Source organism: Mustela nivalis, assembly GCF_964662115.1.
Source record: "Mustela nivalis genome assembly, chromosome: 8".
Classification (NCBI taxonomy): domain Eukaryota; kingdom Metazoa; phylum Chordata; class Mammalia; order Carnivora; family Mustelidae; genus Mustela; species Mustela nivalis.
The window spans coordinates 129,221,890-129,244,655 of NC_139027.1; the positions used below are offsets into that span (position 1 = coordinate 129,221,890).

The following is a 22,766-nucleotide window of genomic DNA, read 5'->3' on the forward strand; positions in this document are numbered from 1 at the left end:
GAGGAGAATACCTTCTCCAGTCACCTTAAGACTGATTTTTTTTTTCTTCTGAAATTCATTTTTATGTTATTCATCCCATTTCTATTTTTTACGGTGGGTGATGGCAGAGTTCGGCCAACCTTCCTTCCTTTGCCAATTTAACAAAAGTTAGAAAAGTAAATACTTGCACATAAAAATAAACACCAATATAGAACAGAAAGATAGAAGCAGAAAAGGATGGGGCAGAGTCTCCCTGCTCACTTACCCAGCTTTCTCCGGAAAGCCAGCCTCCCTCCCTCCCTCCCTTTCTTTCTTTCTTTCTTTCCAGATTTTCTTTATTTATTTGACAGAGAGAGATAGTGAGAGAGGGAACACAAGCAGGGGGCGTGGGAGAGGGAGAAGCAGGCTTCCCACTGAGCAGGGAGCCCTATGCCATGCCGGGCTCCATCCCAGGGTCCTGGGATCCTGACCTGAGCCAAACACAGACACTTAATGACTGAGCCACCCAGGCGCCACCACTTCTTTATTACTTTAGAGGTTTTTAGTAATTGTGGTGATTACCTCCGAAATTGTAAATAAGATTCACACACACACACATACACACACATATTTTTTCTTTATTTGTGATTTTAGACAGTTAACTTTAAAGTAGCTTTGTATCATTAAATGGCCAATGTCTTTAAACCTTCTGGTGCTTATCTTATCTTGCCGGACTTGTGCTTGTTTGATCTCAGAAAACTTCCCATCAAGGCTCTTAAGCTCAGGCATGCATTCGACATATTTGCTAGGGTGATGGCAGGAAGGTTTGGGGATATTTAATCCATCATGTTGGCTGAAATGGCAGTCAGTCCTGAAGCCTTCGCTGTCTCTGATTCCCCTCTGTAAAAGATAAATTAGCGTCCGTTCATTATACTCTCCCTCTTTTCCTCCCTCTACCTTCCTACATTCAGATGAGATAGATGCTATTATTGTCTTCATTTTACAAATGAGATCTCAGAATTCAGAGAGATCAAGTGATTTGCCTGAGATCACATAGCTCGTAAATGCGGGAGGGAGCTAGGGTTTTTTCCCAAGTGCATCTGATTTCAACACCCAAGCTTATCCTAGTGCTACATTAACATATTCTCTCCACTCTATCCTTCAAGGCTGTTACCTCCTCTGCCCCTCCTGTGTCTGGCACGGGCTGTCATTTTCCCTGGGAGTTTAGGAAAAGGTAGGTAGGTCTGTATTTTGATGTTGGCTACAGGACTTAACAAGCTGTAAATTACCAAGTCATCGTGCCCTTGAATGTAAGCATTTACAACAAGATGGTTTTCAGAAGAAATGAGACAGTCTCGTGTGAAAGTTCTTATGTAACGCAAACAGCAGACATGATTATTTCAGAACTCAATAAATATTTGCTGATCTAACAATGCAAACCAGCAATGTGGATTGTAGATTTCTTTTAGCATAGATGAGTTTTCAGAACAATCTCAGTTTGTCAATTCCTTTTTCTTAATGTGGCATTTAAAAAAATATCCATGGTTACTGTTTATTAAGGAAAAGAACTCTTGTTTTTTTGTTTTGTTTTGGCTTGGTTTGGATTTTGGAGATATTTGTATGCAGACACACGGAACTCAAAGGCCACAGAAGAGCAGGCTGGCTATTTAAAATGGCCCCAGGATCTTTAAAAAAAAAAAAAAATGGGGCACCTGGGTGGCTCAGTCAGTTAAGTGGCTGCTTGCAGCTCAGGTCATGATCCCAGAATCCTGGGATCGAGCCCCGCATCGGGCTCCCTGCTCAGCAGAGATCGTGCTTCTCCCTCTCCCTCTGCCTGCCACTCTGCCTACGTGTGTCCTCTCTCTGTCTGTCAAGTGAATAAATAAAATATTTTTTAAAATAGCAAACAAACAAATAAATAAATAAGTAAATAAAATAAAATAAAATAGCCCCAGGGGCACCTGAGGTGCTCAGTCATTAAGTGTCTGTCTTTGGCTCAGGTCATGATCTCAGGGTCCTGGGATAGAGCCCCACTCCATCCCAGGGGCTCCCTGCTTGGCGGCAAGCCTGCTTTTCCTTCTCCCACTCCCCCTGCTTGTGTTCCCTCTCTCACTGTGTCTCTCTCTGTCCTATAAATAAATAAAATCTTAAAATAAAATAAAATAAAATAAAATAAAATAAAATAAACGGCCCCAGTGCCCTGGCCTCTTGTTGATTTCCTCTGTTGTACTCTGTATTCATGTCACTCATTTCCACCTGTTGTTCCATTTGTAGGTAGTGAGTCCTAGGGCCAAAAAGGAAGTTGAGGGGTGAGGTTAGTCTGAAATGTACGGTCTGACTTATCCCACCCTATTGTAGCCGCCTGTTGTCTTTCCTTCCCTCAGTTAACTATAAATCAGTACAGAGATCTCATTGCATTGTTTATACCTTCAGGATTATGTGTATTATGTTTATAAATCAATGAATGTCAGGAGTGTTCTTATATTTTCTGCATAAACTGCAAGGTGACTTGGGGTACCCGTTGTCAACAACAAGCAATGACTGTCAATGCTGTTACAGTCTCCCTATAGTGAATGTCCCAGAGATGGCCTCCAGAGAGGTCTGCAGACCCTTTGAAATGATACACATTTTCCAAAGAGCAGGATCTTAGCTTTCATCACATCCTCAAAGGAATACATGACCTAAAGTGAGTTCGCAACGCTACACGAATTGTGAAAAGCTTTTCAGTGGTATGGAAGAGTAGTCGAGTTAATTTATTTTTGTGCTCACATACATATCAATTTGTTCCTTGATAAATAAATATCCCTCTTGATAAATAAACCATATAAACTCTGATGTGTTAGCACTTTAAGATCTAGATAAGATCAGCCTGACCCCTTGTTTCTAGCCAGGTCGAAATCTGAGGTTTCCCCCAAGATTCTGCAGGTTCCTAGGGGGTGAAGGTGTTCTCTGGGTCATCTCTGCCTCCTCTTCCTCTGTTTCTCAGCCTGTCAGTTCAAAATTGAAACTTGGTCCCTTCCTGGTTTCCACCCAGAACAAAGAATACACTCACAAAAAGAATTTTCATAGTTACCAGCTTTGCTGGTGATTTGGGAACCCCAGACCCTGGACCTCTGGCATCTCCCTGGGTCCTTGCTCCTTCCCCTTCTTTTATTCCTCACAGATTCCCCCTGGAATTCTGTTCTTCTTTATTTATTTTGCAGAGCAACTTGGCAACCTTTGGCTTTTATTTCTGTCGGGTTTTTTTTGCATAGCTGAACTCAAAAAGGCGGCTGGTAGCTAAAAGGGCCTCATATTTGACAGTCTTTCTCTTTAGAAGGTAGATGTGGCTATAAAGATTTTCTCTCATTTTATATTTATAAATATAAAATATAAAAAATTTATAAATATAAAATATTAAAATATATATGTATATATTTTAGCATCCTTTTAAATTTCTTGAATCCATCTGAGTAAATTCTATAGGTCTGAGTTCTTATTAAAAATCTCTCTGACTTCACTGTGAATGCAGGCCTTTGCAGTGGGGTAGGACCCATAAGCCCACTGAAGATCTTGCTCTTTCATAGCACAAAAGAGGAGGAACATTTTTAGTTTGAGATCTACTAAACTAATTTGCCTCACTGTCCCATAAACCAAGTTTTCTTCTCCAAGTTTCTTTTACTTTTTCTTCATGTTCTTTTTTTTTTTTCTAAGATTTTATTTATTTGACACAGAGAGCGAGAGAGCACAAGCAGAGGAAGTAGTAGAGAGAGAGGGAGAAGCAGGCTCTCCGCTGAACAGAGAGCCCAGACGTGGGGCTCAAGAGAGACCCTGAGACCCTGAGAGATCATGACCCGAGCCGGAGGCAGGCACTTAACCAACTTAGTCACCCAGGCGCCCCTTCATATTCTTTTTTTTTAGTAGTAATATATTTATTTTTGATGACTATGACATCAGTATGAATTTTATAAAAATTAGACCAATGGGGAAGTACACAATTTAGTTAATGAAAGCCCTCCCCCATAATCCTGCTGTCCAGATATGGCCTCTGATAACAATTTGGTTTCTTGTGTATCCTTTTAGAGATGTAAATGCGTATAGCAAACTGTAAAACCCTATGAGCCACGTACTGTGCTCTGTCTCATTAAATCTTCACAGTATCTCTGAGAGAGGGCCTCCTGTTTACCAAAAAGTAAACTTATGGCTTATAGCTAACTGATGACTTGCCTAAACATATTTCCATACTTGCTTTTGTAAGCAGCCTGCAGTAAATAAAAATGTATCTCACTGTTGTTCTTGTCTAATTATCTCCATATAACAAATTTCCAGAACTGTAATGCTTGGTCAAAAAGTGTGTAGTCTGAAACTTCTGGTTTGTTTTGAGGGAGGTAGTTAAGCACAAAGGCTTTGTGGTCATACAGTGTTGTGGTCATAGCAGTGTTCACATTCCCACTGCCATTTGCTGGCCACTCACTAGACTTAAAACTGTGCCTCAGTTTGCTCATCTGTAGAATGGGATAATAACAAAGCTCATACGGCTGTGAGGACTGAATGAGATGACACATGTAACATCTGTGGCTAGTACCCAGCACATAGGAAGAAAGCAGTACATTTGACAAACCTGGTCCCTGCTCCTATAAAGCTGACATTTTATTTTCTCTTTATTTTTTTTTAAAGATCTTATTTATTAATTTGACAGAAATCACAAGTAGACGGAGAGGCAGCCAGAGAGAGAGAGAGAGGGAAGCAGGCTCCCTGCTGAGCAGAGAGCCCGATGCGGAACTCGATTCCAGGACCCTGAGATCATGACCTGAGCCGAAGGCAGCGGCTTAACCCACTGAGCCACCCAGGCGCCCCTAAAGCTGACATTTTCGTGCGGGTGGTAGGGAATGGCAGTGAGGATGAACAGTACACAAATTAGTGAATAAGAAAAATAGCAGCGCTGTGCAGACAATTAAAAGAAAGTGATCTGGGGCACCAGGTCATGATCTCTCAGGGTCCTGAAATCAAGTTCTGCATCAGGTTCCATGCTCAGCAAGGAGTCTGCTTCTCCCTCTCCCTCTGACTCTCCCCCGACTTGGGTGCTCGCTCTCTCAAATAAATAAATAAAATCTTTTAAAAAGGAAAGTGATGTGATAGGTAGATGGGTAGTTACCTTAGGTGGAGTGGGGTGGAGAAGTCCCCAAGAGGTGACATTTTAGCTAAGGTCTGAATGATGAGGAAATTTTTTAAATTCCTCGTAGACTCATGGGAACAAAATTACGCACATTAAAGCCTTTAGTCACATATTGCCCAAATATTACCAACTGACCAGCAAAATATTTCAAAAATAATTTACATTCCCTCTCTATATAAACATGCTTCTGTCCTTCACCCTTTTACCACTTTTACTTTTCTCCTGATTTTTTAAAAAGTGGGTTTAATCTAGGGGCACCTGGATGGCTCAGTCATTAAGCGTCTGCCTTCAGCTCAGGTCATGATCCCAAAGTCCTGGGATCAGGCCCCAGGTCGGGCTCCACGCGGGTGGGAAGCCTGCTTCTCCCTCGCCCACTCCCCCTGCTTCTGTTTCCTCTCTCATGCTCTCTCTCTCTGACAAATAAATAAGTAAATTAAATCTTTGGGGAAAAAAAGTGGGGTTAGCTAAAGATTATCTTGGAGACATTCCGTGTTTGTCTTCTAAAGAGCTTCGTTAGCAGGGGCTAAAAATACGGAAACAAGTTGGTCCCTTGGAGGAATCTCTTAATTGTCCAGCATGACCCCCTGTACTCTTAACCTTTCTTCTCACTCAGCGCCCTTTCTCTCTGCACCAGTTCCTGCCCAGTAGGGCGATGGGACTGGAGGCCGCCAACACGTTAGCGGGGACATGCATGTCGAATACCATCCACATCTCCCTTTCGGAATGAGCAGTGCCTGGCTCAGGGGAGGCAGCTGATCAGCATTGCCTTTGCTATAAAAACAAGGCAGCATTTGGAGGTACGCTGGTTTTTCCAAACAAATACGTTGGCAAGGGTACCGTAACCTTTTGTGTGTTGAAACAGTGCGGAAGGCTCTGTACGTCTTTTTGTTCCAATCAAACCCTTTCCTGGGTGGCACACGCTGGGGGCAGCATTGCAGGCGCCCTCGGGGTGTAGTGCCTCCTCTGTTTGCCTGTAACGTGGATCTGGTTGCATAGCGTTTGTGGATCTATTCTGTGGGGCCTTTTATCGTCTTAGAACCGTTGTCAGAAATATTCCTTTTGCAGGGCTTGACTGGGGCTCAGCATCATTACGGTGATCGAGTACCCGTGAAACTACAGAGCTCATGTGGATACTGTTTTAATTTGTCTTATTTTTAAAATGTATGCATGTATTAGAATTTAATCTCTGATTCTAGCCTGAAAGAAAATGATACTATGTAGTTTAAGCTCCTAGGCAAATGGATTAAAAGTCGCTTGTTCCTAAAATGTGATTTCTTTTTATGATCTTGATTTTTTTTTTTTTTTTAAACTCAGCAATTTAAATAAAACATCCTAAGGGCAACACGAAGGGGCCCGGGGGCGGCGTGGGGAGGGAGTGTGTTTGATGAAATTGTCCAGGAGCAAAGCATGGCTCACTTGCAACCCAGAGATTTGTCATCCAAATATGTGCAGATTGCTGGTCCTATAAATAGTTTGAACTCGAGTAAACAGCTCCTTCCCCCTAGCTGCTGCTTGGCCATTGTTCAGATGCCAGAACAGCCAGGGAACAGGCTTTCAAGCCAAGCTCATGGCCCTTGGGCCCAGCTCTTAGTCTGCTTCTTTGCCAGGCAGGGCCATCAGCTACCCAGGGTTGGAGATGACCAGAGGACAGACATTCAAGCCCTTCAGTTCCCCACTTTGGGCTCCCTCACCCCCCGCCCCCCGCCCCAGCCTGTCATACAGCTTTAGGAACTGCTCTGCTCTAGAGTAGCACCAATCTAAGCTTCCTGGCAACTATCAAAAGCCCTGGGGCCACATGGCCACTGATGTAAGTAGATTTAGGAGATGGAGACATACTTCTTTTTTTTTTCCAGGGCCAAAGCATGCCTGGCTCATTCCCTTCTTTTGGAGCCGAGAAACGTGGCACCGATTGTCAGAACTGCTGCAGGCTGCCCCTGCCAGCCGCCCATCTCTCTCTGCCAGGAAGACAGGCTGCTGACATTTTAAGAACCCCTTTGAGGACTCGAGTAAAATGCTGACATTAGAGCAACTAAGGACATTCCATGGTTCATTACTATATTTCCTTTGGAAAAAATAAGTCTCTTTTTAAAATTCCTGCTTCAGCTGCATTCATTTACAGTGACTCTTATGTCACATGCCTCTGAGGAGGTTATGAAAACAGCATTTTGTTGTAGAGGGGACAGATGATGGGGGTGACAGAGAAGTCCTGAGTTAAGGAACGGGAAACCTGGACGCTTCAGCAACTTACCTGACTTTCAGCTTTCATTCTTCATCTGTCAGGTAGAGATCATTCTGTCTCTCCCGCTTCATGGATAGGATGACAAAATGGATGCAAAAGTACATTCTGGAGCCCAAACCAGTGGGCTGTGAAGGAGAGATAGGGTAGTGGAAAGAGTCTTAAGCTTGGCCTTCTGCTCTGTAACCTCAAGCATGTGACTGATGTGTCCCTCACCCTTAATCTTACCATCTGTAAAATGGGAATATGATATCAGTCTACCAACAGTGTTATAAAGATTAGAAATAACATATATAAAGCACTGATAAATGGTAGATAAATTATTAAACTGCAGTAGTAATTATTATTACATTTAATGTAGAGATACTCACTCTGGGTTATTCAGGATTCTTTACCTGGAGAAACAGATTTAGTTTGTAAACGTCGAGATTAGCAAAAGGCCCAGCTACAAGCTGATGGCAATAACTAATAAAAATAGATAATATTTTCTAAAAATCATAGTATATGAACATCAGTTGAAAAAACTGCAAGTCCAAAAAGACATCATTTTTCTGCTTACCCCCTCACCTGAGGTGACATCCGCTTTTAATTCTCCATTTCTTTTTTTTTTTTTTTTTTTAAGTGATCTCTACACCCATGGGGCTTGAACTCACAACCCTAAGATCAAGAGTCGCATGCTGCACTGACCGAGCCAGCCAGGCGCCCTCCCCACCCCTTCCATTTCCTTTTTAAAATTAATTGTGTTGGGGCACCTGGGTGCCTCAGTCAGTTAAGTGTCTGACTTCAGCTCAGGTTGTGATCTCGGGGTCCTGGGATTGAGCCCCATGTCAGGCTCTGCGCTCGGCAGGAAGTCGCTCTGCCCCTCCCCCTGCTCATGCTCTGTCTCACAAATTAAATCTTTTCAAAAAAATTAAATGCCTTGTGTTTTGGGGCATCTGGGTGGCTCAGCACATTAAGTGTCCTACTCTTGATTTCAGCTCAGGTCATGATCTCAGGGGTGGGATCAAGCCCCACATGAGGCTCTACACTCAACAGGGAATCTGCTTGAGATTCTTTCTCTCCCTCTCTCTGCCCCTTCCCCCTATTCTTTCCCTCTCCCTAAAATAAATATGCTTTTTTTTTTTTTAAGATTTTATTTATTTGGCAGACAGATCGCAAGTAGGCAGAGAGAGAGGGAGGCAGGCTCCCCGCTGAGCAGAGAGAGCCCTATGTGGGCTCCCAGGACCCTGGGACCATGACCTGAGCTGAAGGCAGAAGTTTTAACCCACTGAGCCACCCAGGTGCCCCAGTAATTTTTAAAATTTTTGTTTTAGTCAAAATGGCACATGCACATAGGTTTGCTTTATTCTTTTTAAGATCAAATATCGTTATAAACTTGCACTGAAAACCGCTGTCTCCTGCTCCCACTAGTGCCCTGCCTCCTGCCCTGGTCCCAAGAGGATTCACTTTTGATCCTCCTGGCTGTTTGTTCTGTTACTTCCATATATCCAAATAATATGCTTATACAGCTCTCTCTCTCTCTGTCTGTGAACATTTTCTTATGGAAATTTTCAAACATGGACAATATTCGAATAATCTAATGAGCCAGCTTCAAGAATCACGACCTGCCTTGTTTTATCTATGCCTGTGGCCACTTTTCCCCCTGCTACTGGATAATTTTGGAGTAAGTTTTACATATCATGTCATTTCATTAATAGCTACTTTAGCGTGTATCTCTAAGAGAACAAGGACTGCTTTTTTAAAAACGTAATTACACTACCATATCACACATAAAATAATTAATAATCCCTTATTACTTGCAGAAATCGCTGATCACGTATTTTTTCATTCAGAGGCAAACAAGGAGCACACACTATCATATACTGCTTTTTCTTCGTTTTTCAGTTTTAGGTGTTATCTTTGGACCTGCTAGGATGGAGCAAGGGGACTTTAGCTTTTTCACAAGCACCAGAGCCCCCTTCGCACTTCTCCTTTACCTTTTTCTCCGAATATCATCGTTTTTTGGTTAAGTCAGTTTTCAGTGTTTTATAGCATTATGGCATCATAAATACTATCTCCTGCTGAGCCAGTAACTTTCTGGTTATTTTTCCTTTCTGTATGACTTTTCCTGGACTAATAACAGCTTCTTTAATATGCTCAGTTTTCCTTGTTTCTTCCTGTAGAGGCTGTCCTTGCTTCCCCATGGACTCTTGTCTCGGGGGGGTGGGCGGGGGGGGGGTCCTTCAGTCCTTCAGCTCTGCTGTCCTAGAGGCTGCCACCGTCACGCGGTAGTGAGTCTGGTGCTCTCTAGGTCCGCAGGTCTGCTGAGGTCCAGAGCTGCCCTCACCTTCAGCCTTGGCATTCCTTTCATCTCTATTGTTAGATCCCTGCTTTCAAATCCTACTTTATAGCTTAAACCCTCATTTAGGTGAAGCATATTCTCCAAGAGTTTACTGAGAAAACAGTGCACAAGAGAGAAACAGTCCTGAGTCCTTGTATGCCTCAAAAATGGTTTTATTTTGTCTGGGTGAGGATGAATTCTAGGTTCCAAGTCATTTTCCTTTAGAGCGTTTACCTTTTTCTTTTTTCCTTAAGATTTTATTTATTTATTTGATAGAGATCACAAGTAGGCAGAGAGGCAGGCGGAGACAGGGGGAAGCAGACTCCCTGCTGAGCAGAGAACCCGATGCGGGGCTCTATCCCAGGACCCTGAGATCATGACCTGAGCCGAAGGCAGAGGCTTTAACCCACTGAGCCACCCAGGCGATCCTAGAACGTTTACCTTCAAAAGCGTTGCTCCGGTGTCTTCAGGCAGCCATTCTTGTTCAGAAGTGTGATACCAGTCTGATTCTTTCTTTTGAAACAGTTTGTCTCTCTAGAAACATGTAGGATTTTTTTCCTTATGAATTCTGAAAGGTTAGGCGACTACATGCAGGCGTGATCGACTCTTCTCTTCTCAGCACTTGATAAACTTTTCAGTTTAAAAAGATGCAATTTTGGGGGTGCCTGGGTGGCTCAGTTAATGAAGCATCTGCCTTCGGCTCAGGTCATGATCCCGGGGTCCTGGGATTGAGTCCCACCGTTGGGCTCCCTGGTCAGTGGGGAGTCTGCTTCTTCCTCTCCCTCTACCCCTCCCCGTGCTCATGTGCTCTTTCTCTCTCTCTCAAATAATAAAAGTCTTAAAAATGTAACGTTTGATTCTAGGAATGTTCCCTCGTGATTTCTTAGATAATTTCCTGTTGTACTTTTCTTTGTATTCTTTCTCTGGAATTCCTGTTTCAGACTGATGTTGAATTTCCTGGATTATTGTTCTATATAAAAATTCTTTTTCATCCTTTATTTTTTTCCCTATACTGTATTTTGAAAGATTTTCTTTTCTTATTTTCCAGTTTTTCTACTGAACTATTAATTTAAATGTTATTAATTTCCAAGAGTCCAGTTTTATCAACTTATTTCATTATGTGGACATGATATCATCAGAATGTCTCTGAAAATATAAGAATTTTTTTTTAAAGGTTTTCACTTGTCTGAATTTTCTTTCCCATAAGAGTCCATTTTCTCTTTACTTTAGTTTCTGTCATGCTGTTGGTTTTCCTCAGATGCTCTGTAATTTTTCCCCCCAATCATAAGCAATAATAAAAGCCTCCTTTTAGGAGATAGGCCTTCCGTTTCCTCTGGAATTGGTGTCTGTTTGCCGCATAGGCCTCAGCCTTGCCTGGAAGGCTGCTAGGAGCTCTGTGTACCACACCAATGGGTACAGTTGGCTTTAGGGCACCTGAGCAGCAGTGAGACTGAGGGTCCTTCAAAGGACAGGATAAGGATGCCCAGTCTCATACTAGAAGGGAGGTATTCTGTGAACTTACCCATTTTTTAGGTGCATACTCTCTGGGATCAGGCTTCCCTCCTGCCGGATCCCTTCATTGGGTACACTGGCTACATCAGCAACCGTCCAAGGGGGCCTAGGAGGTGGACCCTCCGGATATCAAACCCTGTAGAGATAGCAGGCAGGTGGGGTGCCTGGATGGCTCAGTCGTTAAGCATCTGCCTTTGGCTCCGGTCATAATCCCAGGGTCCTGGGATCAAACCCCACATGGGGCTCTCTGCTCAATGGAGAGTCTGCTTCTCCCTCAACCACTCCCCCTGCTTGTGCTTTCTCTCTCTTGCTTGTGTCTCTCTCTGTGTGTCAAATAAATAAATAAAATCTTAAAAAAAAAAAAAAGAAAGAAAGAGAGAAAGAAAAGAAAGCAGCCAAGGGTACTCCAAAACCAGAAGAAAAAATAACATCAAACATTTCTTTGTCATCTTTTGTGGGATTGACTCCTCTCTGTCCCCAAATGACTTGTGTGTCTGATTTAAAGAAAAATTTTGTTGTTGTTTTTCTAAGTAGGTTCCACATATAGGGTGGAGCCCAGTGCAGGGCTTGAAATCATGATCGAGACCTGAGCTGAAATCAAGAGTTGGACACTTAACCAGCTGAGCCTTCCAGGTGCCCCCAAACATTGTTTTCAGTGTAGGTGTGGCTCTTTTGGAGTCTGTATGCCAGGAAGTTAAGTGGTTATTTCTGGGTGGTTGAATGATGGATGATTTTCCTCCCTGTTTTCTGTTCTTTTATCTTTCCTTCCTTCCTTCCTTCCTTCCTTCCTTCCTTCCTTCCTTCCTTCCTTCCTTCTTCTTCTTTTTTTACAATAAACAATTGTAATTGGAAAGAAAACAAAATCTGTGTTTACAACTTGAAGTCTCAATCCGCGTCCTTCTCAATGGATAAGTCTGTAATGGCATGACAGCTGAAACCTGTCTTGGTAGGGTGAGGAGGTCATTGCATTTTGCGGCAGCTGTTTGGACTCGGAGGTCAGTCGCGGGGCCCAGAATTCATTCATCATATACTCCTTTCAGCAGGTGCCCGTCAGTTCCCAGCTGAACGGGCTCCGTGACTGACAGGTCTAGAATCTCCTCGTTGGTCGGGTGGTGGTAGTAAGACCTACCTCACAGGACCCTCATGGGGGTTAAATGAGATGATTTTTGTAGAGCAGTTAGAATACTATTTGGCATATGGTAAGCATCCGTTAGAAGTCTTCGTTATTTATAGCTTTCCTTATTTTAATAAGTGTCTCCTATGTACAAAATGCTCATAAATTAAACACAGAGCTTTTCCATAAGAAGCTCAGATTCTAGCAGCAGCATAAGTAAGAGCTGTCCAGAAATAAATAAGCCTCAAAGAGGAGAAAAGGGTAAGTTTCTTGATAGAGGAACAGATAAAGTCCTATGGAACATCAGAGGGGGAGACCCCTTCCAGACAGGGGTGAGGGGTGGGAGCCGAGGGCAGCCTTGTGGCGGGGCGGCTGTCTGAGCCCGTCAGACCAGCTCTGTGTGCAGGAGCAGGCGGAGTTTCCTTCCTCTTCAGATGGAGCTGAGACTGCGGGCTGTGACGAGCTGCCAGCTTTCCTGCAGGGAAACCCTCCCGACGGCAGTGGAGGAAGGGACTCCGAGTCCCGGCCGGGCCCCAGCAGCCCTGGCGAGGAGCCCAGGCTCTGTCACTTAGTCCCGTGAGCCTCGTGTGGGTCGGTCAGCCCAGCAGCAGCGGCCTCCGCAGCCGTGAGTGGAGGGGCTGTTAAACCTCCTCACCTCCTAGGTGTAAGGCTAATGGAAGGTGGTGTCTCGAGAGAACTCAGCACAGAGCGTGGCGCCAGGCCACAATGTCCCTGCCGTCATCTGTCGTCGGCAGTCCAAAGGCAGAAGGAGCGCCCGGCCTTGTCTGTTCTCCATGGTTCTGTGACCGGTGTACGGTTACTCAGTGTTACAGGTGAGGGTCAGAAAATGTATGTGGTCGAAGAAAACTGTATCTTTGTTTTTATAATTGGGCTCCTTACCTTTACTTTTGTTCAAATAACAAAGCACTGAGAGTGATTTTGGCAAACTGACCTGTCCAGGGTCCAGCTCATTTTCTGATGCGCACTTGGGCTTCTGGAATAAAGGCCCGGCAAATAATGGCCCCAGCTGCCACCTCCAAGCTGCGTGTTGCTGCTGAGAACACGCCTCACAGTTCCCGGTGGGCCTTTTGTTCCTTATTCATTGTGACGTTCTCAAGAAATAGTGGGTCCTTCTTCTGGCTTCCTGACATTCTTGACTTTGTTCATTCACTGTTACATCATCCTCAGGGTAGAGGATGGTGACACTGAGTCAGAATTAGAAAATAATGCCTTTACTTTAGGATGTCACAGCTTATTTTTGCAATTTTTTTTTTTCAAATAGTTTTGAACTTGTAGTGTGTGCCAGGCACTTAATCCAGACAAGAACCTTTTATGTTAAGTGCCATTATTATTCTCACTTTACATAGAAGTTAACTTGCCCAAGGTCATCCAATGCTGGAAGGTCCAGGGACAGGAAGGAAACTCAGGTCTCTCTGAGCTGGGAGCAGGCTCTGAGTTAACTCCCGTTAACTGGAGTTCTTTTCATTCCACCACAGCCCCACACAGGCTTATGGGAGAGCCTTCAGACTGGCAATCTGCCTCCTAACGTATAGTCTATTTGCTTGGTCCTTCCTGATTACAGCATCAAAGAGTTCTGAGAATTAAAGTTTTGGTTAAGTCACAAACTCCCACAGCCTTACCTCCACTTCTAAGTAGTTTCTTCTTTTTCTAAAGAACTCCAATCCCAGCTTCTCATCCAAGTAAGTTTAAGACAAATCAGATCTGCCTTTTGGAGGAAGGGGTGACTGAAGCCCAGACTTCCTTCAGGTCACATGGTATTTGGGGAGCAAAGCGAGTACCCCCTCTTACCTAGTGGCCTGTAGGGTTTCCTTTAGGCAATAGATTGACTACTCCCCCCAACCCCTGGCCCCAACCTGGCTGAACCCACCTCTTCCCCATTTAAAAAAAAATAAGCTTAGTTCATTTTTCTAAGTAGAAATGATTCCATTTAAAAATAGCACTGGCGGGGCACCTGGGTGGCTCAGTGGATTAAAGCCTCTGCCTTCCGCTCAGGTCATGGTCCCAGGGTCCTGGGATTGAGCCCTATGTTTGGCTCTCTGCTCAGTGGGGAGGCCTGCTTCCTCCTCTCTCTCACTCTCTGCCTGCCTCTCTGCCTACTTGTGATCTCTCTCTCTGTGTCAAATAAATAAATAAAATCTTAAAAAGAAAAAAAAAAAGAAATAGCATTGGCATGTGTGCTGGACTAAGTAGGAGTTAAAGATTCAGTTTCCATATCTGCCCCTTTAATCTTGAGCTGTGTGACCTTGGGCATGTCACTTCGCGTCTCTGTTTCATTTTCCTATCCAGGAAAAGCAGATTAGTAATTCAGCCCCTGGGTACTAATTCTCCTAAAATGAGAATCAGATGAGATTACGTAGCACAGCGAAGCTACCGTCTATCAGCACTTAGTATGTGCAGGTGCTTTCTGGCCCTTGCATGTGTTCTTTAACCCTCACAGTCCTGAAAGGGAGGCCCTATTACCCCAATTTACAGTTAAAAAAAAAGTTCAGAGAAATGAAGTCACAGGACTCAGATCTATAGCTCTGGTTCCCAGATCGCTGTTCCCATAGGCAGTGTACATGTCACACTGCTTCGCTCTGTACCCAGAAGCGCAGAGGTTTTTTTTCTTTTCGCCTGCAGGCACTTCACAAATGCAAGAGATTATTATGGTCGCTCCTAATCACTGCTGTTCCATGTTAATCCCTAAGGACAGCTCTCCTGCTTCTTTATCTTATCGAGTAGTTTATGCTGCCTCTTTCCATGTCCCGCAGGCCTTGTTCAGTGAATTCTTTGGGGTTTTCTCCCAGAGAAACAGTTTAGCTCCACCGCAAAGGGGGTTGAAGGAGCCAGGCTGAGCCTGACATCGTGGGCATTGGCCTCTGACCTGCCGAGGGTTCTTCCCTCCCTCAAGCGTGTAATCAGCCAGCTTGTAGTATAAGTCCTTATCTTGCGTCTGCGTATAAGCTCCTCAGTCGTTGAATTTCAGTAGTGGAAGACCCCCAGACCATCATTTTATTGATGGGGAAACTGAGGTCACGGGAGTTAGGAGTGTGATTCCTTCAGTTAGGAGTGTGATTGAGGCCAGAAAGAACGGAGTTCTCTGAGCAACAGACCAGTACTGCTTCTGAGCCTTGCACTCGGGCACATGTCACCTCCCCTAAGTGAAGGACAAACATAAGACCGTGCCCAACACACACCTCGGAAACTTGGGGAAACGGAACAACTTGGAACATCGAACTGGAAGAAATGAGGGTGGGGCGGAGTGGGGGTGCCAATCTCCACCCTAACGACGGTATTACACACCAGAAAAGTGAGTTAAAACACAGCAAAGCAAACCAGATCGCTCTCACTCAGTGGTGACTAGAGGCAAAGGGACTTACACCAGGAGCCCTGGCCCAGTGAGTGGATAGGAAGCCTTTTGTCACTACGTCTGCGCTGTTGAAAATTGAAGGAAGGATGTTAGGCAAATGTGACTGCGTGGGATGAAGTTACGGTCTCCCAGCTCACTGTCCAGAGGAAACGGATCTCCCCCGTGGACAGAGAGGTGGAAACCGAGCAAGGGAGCTGAGTGGTTGACATCATCAGGCTGAGCATTGGGTTACAACAAATGGGGACTTACTTGGCCCGGGACGTGGGAAACACCCACTAAAACCTCGAAGTGCATTTCATTTAGAGACGCCGAGAGGGAGAGAGGGCAAGAAAGAATCCAGACTGCACCGCTGGCCTGGTCTGCTAATCTCGCTAACCCTCAAAAGGGAGGCGTTTTGAATGCTGGTTTCTTAAATTCTCCCTTGGCTTGGACTGAGGAGCCCTGGACCTTGGAGAAACTCTGCTCTTGTAAGTAGAACTTTATTCTCCACCATCACCCCCACAGCCCTGGGGAGAGCAGGGAGGGAGGCAGAGCTCTCCGGAGGGCTTGGCTTGCTTCACAGCCTGTCGGTCAGAAAGTGTCTATTTTTATATTATGATATATTATTGCTCTGCAAATTATGGCTTTGTCTGCAACTGCCTGGAGCTAGAGTCTGAACTCAAGTTCCACGGATGGGCTCCATTCAAACGCTGTTTGAATTTTTACCCCAAGAACACTGACAGATCAGCTAGAGCTTTAAAAGCAGCTCGTTGCCCTGAAGATGGGTGAAGAAGTCCTTCATTAGACAATGGGGTTTGTAAAACCTTTAGTTTTTTCTCCGATAACCAAGGCAGTACAAACAATTTTAGACATCCTAGAAAAAAGTGTCTCTGAAAGTGACAATTCCCTGTAATCTTCCCCTCACAAATACAAGATTGGTATTCTAAATGCAAGATCTAGAAAGGGTTGGGTTTCTCAAGTTCGCTTATCACAGGCATCCCCCTGCCGCAGCAGCTGGGCGGACTCCCGAGACGGAAAGAAGCGTCGGGAGACTTTAACTTTGGCTTCGTGGTCTTTTTATTGCTTCCTTTTTAAAATTTGCTGTTGATGCCTAGAAAGTAAACAGAACAATCGTCTAAGTTAGCACTTCAGCATTTTCTCTGTTGGGGTCTGTCCTCAGGTCTTTAAGCCAGGTGCGCCCTTCCAAGCGGTGCGGAGGAGAGGGGAGAGCCTTGTTGCCCTGGGCCCCTCACCCACAGGCGCCCGAGCTGACCATTCTCCCTCCCGGGGTGTGCGTGTGTGCGGTACAGGGTTTGCAGCTGCTGCCTGCGACCCACCTCCCCTGCCTGAAGGTCAAAACAGTTGGGAAATCACGGTTAAAGGGGAAAGACTTTGACTTTAAGAAACAAAGGGCCAGCCATGGAAGGTTTGCAGCCTGAGCGAGTGTTTCACACTCTAGGCCTCTTTCCTCTTTTGTACCTAAATAAAGGGACAAAACTAGATGATCGCTATATTTTGGAATTCAGCTTGAAATGAACCATCCGTATCTCTTCTGCTTGCAGAGAATCCTGGGCTTGAGGATCAAAGTACTCTTGGTTTCCAGTATCCCAGAGTGGCTAAAAACCGGCCCCTAGAAGGACAATTAAAAGAGGATATAAAACAGGCAACAAAGTTACTTTTGAGTTTTTTATAGTTTTGTAAGGTTTGGTATTCTTCAAGAAAGATTGAGCATGGTGTGCAGGCGCATGCACAGTGTTGGGGGGGGTTGGGGAGAAAAAGAATGATCCCTATTGAGTGTCTCTTAAGTGCTCAACCCCACGTGATGCTCAGCCTTTTCCATAACCTGAGGTGGTCAGTGTCCTTGCTCCTAACTCCACTGACTGAGGGTTAATCCCCATGGTATGTTCCCATATCACCGACCACCTTCCCAGTTCAGGTGAACGGGATTACTTCACATAAATGATTATGGTTCACATAATTACTGGCAGAACTTCATTCACTGTCTCCCCCAGACCATGTGTCCCCTCTTGTGAGTCTGTCTCATCCATTACCAGAACCCCGTCCCCTGGTAGAAAGGTCCAGAGGAGACCGGGCATACTCAATTTTAACACAAAGCCCACCCTCCTAGTCCCTAGCTTGGCAATAAAGAGAAGAGGAAGGGAAAATCTCTCTGGGCCCTTCCACTTCATGTCACCTAGACACAACGACCGCTGCTTCAGGACAGCGTGGCTGGGGCCAGAGTGCAAAGAAAAGCAGAAGGTGGTCAGATCTTGGATTTTTGAGTGGCCAGGGGGCGAGGTGTGGCAGTTTAAGAGATTTCTGTCTTTAAGGCTACCAGAGTCTCCAGCCCTCAGGAAAATGCAGTATTTAAAAACTGCTTGAGTTAAGATCGTGGTTACCAGGAGAGTTCTCCAAGCCCCTTGGCGTATCTGAGTGTTTTGGTCTTCTCCATGGCTCAACCCTTTGAAAGTGGACCGTTGCTACCACGGAGCCACGCATGGTCTTGGGCAGGGGGCCCAAGGCTCTCTGCCTCAGCCCAGCTGCTCAAGATCTCCAGACTTCGGCTAATTAAGAAAATGGTCCCAGCGGTGCGTGGGTGACTTGGTCAGTTATGCGTCCGACTCTTGATCTCAGCTCAGGTCTTGATCTCAGGGTGGTGAGTTCCAGCCCTGCGTTGGGCTACATGTTATGCACGGCACCTATTGGAGGAAAAAAAAAAAAAAGAGAAAAAGGTGGTCCTTCTTCCAGAGACGGTGGGGAGGAGGTGATATTTTGAAAGGAAGGTATGTGGTTTGGGTTTTTATTTTTGTTTGAATTTGAATGTCTTTAGCAGGATTGCTCTCCAGTTTAGTACTGTCTGTGTCATTTGCTTGCCCATCTGGCACCATCTCTGGTCTCATGCCTGCCACTTGGCCCCTGTGGAGGTTTACCTTCGCGACCTCTGGGCTGGTGGGTGTCCACAGTCCCTGTTAACTTGAGACTGTGTAGAGGTCAGTCAGAAGCAGTGAGAGCTCTGCCCTCACCATCTCTTAGTAGAGACATCTCGTACAGATTACCTCCTAGAGCCTGCTTCTCTTCTGAAAAGTGTTGGGGGGGGGGTCACAATTATAACCTTTCTCCAGGGGTGCCACGGGGATGAGACAGGATAAAGCTCATAGTGCACCTGGTTGGCACAAAGCTCATAGTGCACCTGGTTGGCACAAAAAAACATGCTTGGGGTTGCCTACTTTATGGTTTCCAGAAAGAGAACACTGGCCAATGTATATAGGGCCTGGCCCCGTCAGTCACAGGATGCTATTTGTATGAGGGACATGGTGTCATCTCTGAATTGATCAGAGCTCCTATGCTGGCTCTTTCAGCCAAGCCTAAGCACCATTTCCTATCACTCAGTCGGGTGCTCAGACCAAAGCCAGAAGTAGGTGCTGTTCTCCTGGGACCCGAGGATGCTAGCCCAGCCACTTAAGGAAGAAACTGGTGGCAGGTGTTATTCTCTGAGTGTGACGAGAAGCTGAGTTCACCCAATTAACTCTGCTGAGTGTTTTCACAAGGGGCCAGAAGTGATTCCTAAGTGGAGACAGACGTGGAAAATCTCAAGTTCTTGGAAACAAGTCATTAATCATGACCCGAGGCTGAACTCACTACCTCCTGAAAGTCTTTCAGAAAGGCCTTATGAAAACTTTGAGCGCCTTCACAGAGTGGTTTCTTCAGAAGCCGCGATGCTGAGTGATTGTGAACAGCAGATTGAAATGCATTGGCTCTTGCTTGAGGAGGCCGGCATTTCCTAACTTGATTTAAAAGAAGTCTCTTTAATCTTCCAAGAAATGACTACTCCTCAACTGCGCTTTTCCAAAATGAATAATGGACCTTCGGGGACATTATAAAAATGCCTTCTTATTATGTTCCAGGGACCTAGGTCAGTCATTATGTTTAGGACTTCATAGGCTTGATCTCTGCCATTCAGTAAATTACCCGGGAGGCGGACTAGTACAAAGCACTAGGGTGTGTGGAGGAACAGGGCTGTGAGGAGACAGCCATGGCCTTGTGAGGTTCTCCTCGCATCAATGAACAGTTGAGCTGCACCAGCATTTAGCAGCTGGGGATCCTGTTTGAGCTGGGTGGTTAACCCCACACTTACCCTCCATCTCCTGGTTCTCAGAGTTTTGCCAGCATCTGCATTAGGGAGAGATGAGAACTGTGCCCTGCAGAAGCTTTTACTCCCGGCCCCTTCCTGCCCAAGGCATCTGACGAAGGACGGGAACTCTTCCTGACTAATTGCAGGGGGGGACCCCACCCCGGAGGACCCAGAATCTGCAATCCCAAGTCGAGTAAGGAGACATAAGGACGGATGATTCTGCGGTCTAAGATTGTCACTGGATTTTTCTGCTGGTTTGTTTTTATAACATTTATTGTGGTGGGTTTTTTTTTTTTCCCCCAGATTATGAAATTAGAACATGTTCATGGAAGGAAAGCTAGACAGTACAGAAAAACACTTAAATCATCACCCAGTGGTTTCATGTCTCTGGTTTTTTAATAGGGCATGGCTAGGTCAAAGGGGAACTGCTTAGATCTCCTACACATATTCTGGTTTGGCTCCAGAACGTTTCTGCCCGGGTAAGAAACTCCCCTTCAGCAGTACATGCTTGTCCTGGCTCACCCTCACACTACCATTGCTTTCCAGGTTTCACTTCTCATTTTCTGGGCAGAGCCTCTGCCTATCCAAGGTGCTCAAGGCTTGCTGGTCAGTCCCCTAATAGGAGAAGCCGTTGTCTGTGGTTGACTAGAGACTGTAGCCTTTCTTCGTATTTCCCTGTGTCGGTGCAAGAATTCATCCACTGTTCAGAAGAACCCTTGTGTTCAGGCATTACACAAGGCACGATAGGGAATACCAAGGTATATTAGACTTCTAAGTAGCTTGTAATCTGATAGGAAAAAAAAGACTCCGGTAACTCTCACACATGTCATCATGTGCTCTGAGAGAGGGACAGTGCCGTGGAAAGCCTGAGAACGCAGCACACTAGCATCTGAGTCCAGCCTTCAGCTCAGTCTAGTTTTAGCTAATGCTCACTGAGCACCTCCTTATCTGCCAGGCACTGAGCAAGGTGATAGTGAACAGTAGGTCATAAAACAAGCAGGATCCTTCTTCTCACTGTCATTCACAGCCAAGGACGTATGGTTTTATAAAGTAAATAAGTAGGAATGTGGTCAGGGCAGGCTTGCTTGACAAGGCAGTGTTTAAACTGAGATGAGGTGCTTATTAGGCCAAGAGCGGAGGCAGGAGGTGGGGAAGAAGGGCATTGTGGGAAAGGATAATCCAGGTAGGGACAGGTACATGAGGGTAAGGGCCCAAGGCAGGAAAGCATGTGGACTGTTGGAGAGCCTGAAGGGAAGCCAGCGTGGCTGAAGCGTGGAGGGGAAGCGATCTGAGCAAGAGGCAGAGGTGAGGCTTCAGAGAATTAGTCAGGGGCCTGATGACAATGATTAATCAGTAGGCCTTTGTGGGTGCTATTTGCTGTGTGGGTGATGGACGGAGGGACAGTCGCAGCAGTCAGGGGAGAGAGGATTGGCGTGGGGGTGGCTGGAAGAGGTAGGTGGATTCAAAACTACTAGAGATAGAAATGTAGTGGCTTCTAGTCTGTGCCAGACCCAGGGCTGGGCCCTGAGGCCGTAGAGACAAAAGATATGCATCCTCTTTCCCCCTGGGCTTTAGCCGTCTAGTGGCCTTGAAGGTTAGGTGGGCTGGGGTGGGCAGACCCAGGAGCTTGCGATTTCCTTCCCATAGTCAGCAGCTCTATTCCAGTAAATGATATTTTTTTTTCCTAAGGGGCAGGAAGAGCTGTTTTTTTCCCAAGAGCCTGCTTTTGTTCATTGGCTTGCCTGTAGTTCCCCTTTGTCCCTGTGATTTCATACCTGAGCTCCCTGCTGGGCTTGGGGTTTGGAGACCAGAGTTAGCAACTTGCCACGTGACTGAAAACGATTGAACTTCTCTGAGTCATTTTCACCTATAAATGGGAGTGATACTGATCTGATACCTGGCTCCTTTAAGGTATCTTAAAATGCTTTGTAAGATCTCAAGTGCTGTAGAAACATGAGGTATCATTATTATTTCAGTGCAATATTTATTACCCATGAAATAACAGTTAAAAGCGAAGCATTCAACCAGGGAAGGCCAGAGTGTACCTTGCACGTGACTCTGAAATGGCAGATTCCATGGAGTCGCTGTCCTTCAAGAGCTTGTCGGGAATGCTGGTCCTCTTCTCTTCTGTTTCTTCCGCTGGGATAAACCATTTCCTCTTCTCCTCCTCCCAGCAGAATGGTTTGCAAAAGCAAGCCATTTCACTTCTCTGCATTCCGGAACCCATTTGATGTAGAAGCCAAAGCATCTGCTTGGAGACCAAGAGAGCCTGTGAGCAGAGATGAGGGGGTTGCACGGCTCTGATTCCCAGCAGCCAGTTCACTCCCGGGAGTGTATTCAGTTGGTTTGCGGGGAGGAAAGCAGGCAAGGGCACCGAGCCATGGAAAACAGTCGACAGCACAGAACCAACCCACACACCACCACCTAAACAGGGCGGTTTCAAGCCAGAGTTTTAGGCTTTCTTTGGGATTTTAACATGGGAAATTCTTTTTTTTTTTCCCCTTAAGTAATATTTTCCCCCTTCTTAAATAAAAAGCATAAATCCTTAGGAATGAAGTACTCCCCCATCCCCATGAAGCTTTTTAAAAAAATCTGTCTTCCAGAGCTATTAACGTGTTCTATTTGACCAAAAAAGAAGTTACAGTAAATGGAGTTAATTATCCGATGTAAAGACAAGTGGGTAGCGTATAACACAGCTTATCAGAGTTTTTTCTCTGCCCTCATATGTTTGTTATTGTTTTTATCTTCATTAATTTTCCCTAAACTAATACATAGGCTCGTTGTAACTAAACAATTTGAAGATGTTATAAAAGAAAAAGTTATAATCTCTCCTTTCCCTCACTCCCCATTTCCCTCCTTCTGAACTCAGTTTGGTGTGTGTCTTTTCTTCACGCTCCTGTTGAAGCAGGTGTAGGGTTTGTGTAGATGTGCGGTGGTTTGGTCAGAAGTGGGGGCATACGTTTATTTTGCACTTCATTTTTCCCACTAAA

The 22,766-nt window shown here is 45.2% G+C and overlaps 1 protein-coding gene across 4 annotated transcripts in view; it reads left to right on the forward strand.

The window, feature by feature from the left end:
• PKIG (cAMP-dependent protein kinase inhibitor gamma) overlaps positions 1-22,766 on the forward strand; it is a 101,755-nt gene that overhangs the window by 53,293 nt on the left and 25,696 nt on the right. Inside the window, exon 2 of one of the 4 annotated variants that reach the window (XM_082744708.1) lies at positions 15,969-16,132. The exons of the other annotated variants lie outside the window; for them this stretch is intronic. The gene's annotated coding sequence lies outside the window, so the exon portion shown is untranslated. The remainder of the gene's footprint in view (positions 1-15,968; positions 16,133-22,766) is intronic. 4 annotated transcript variants of the gene reach the window in all.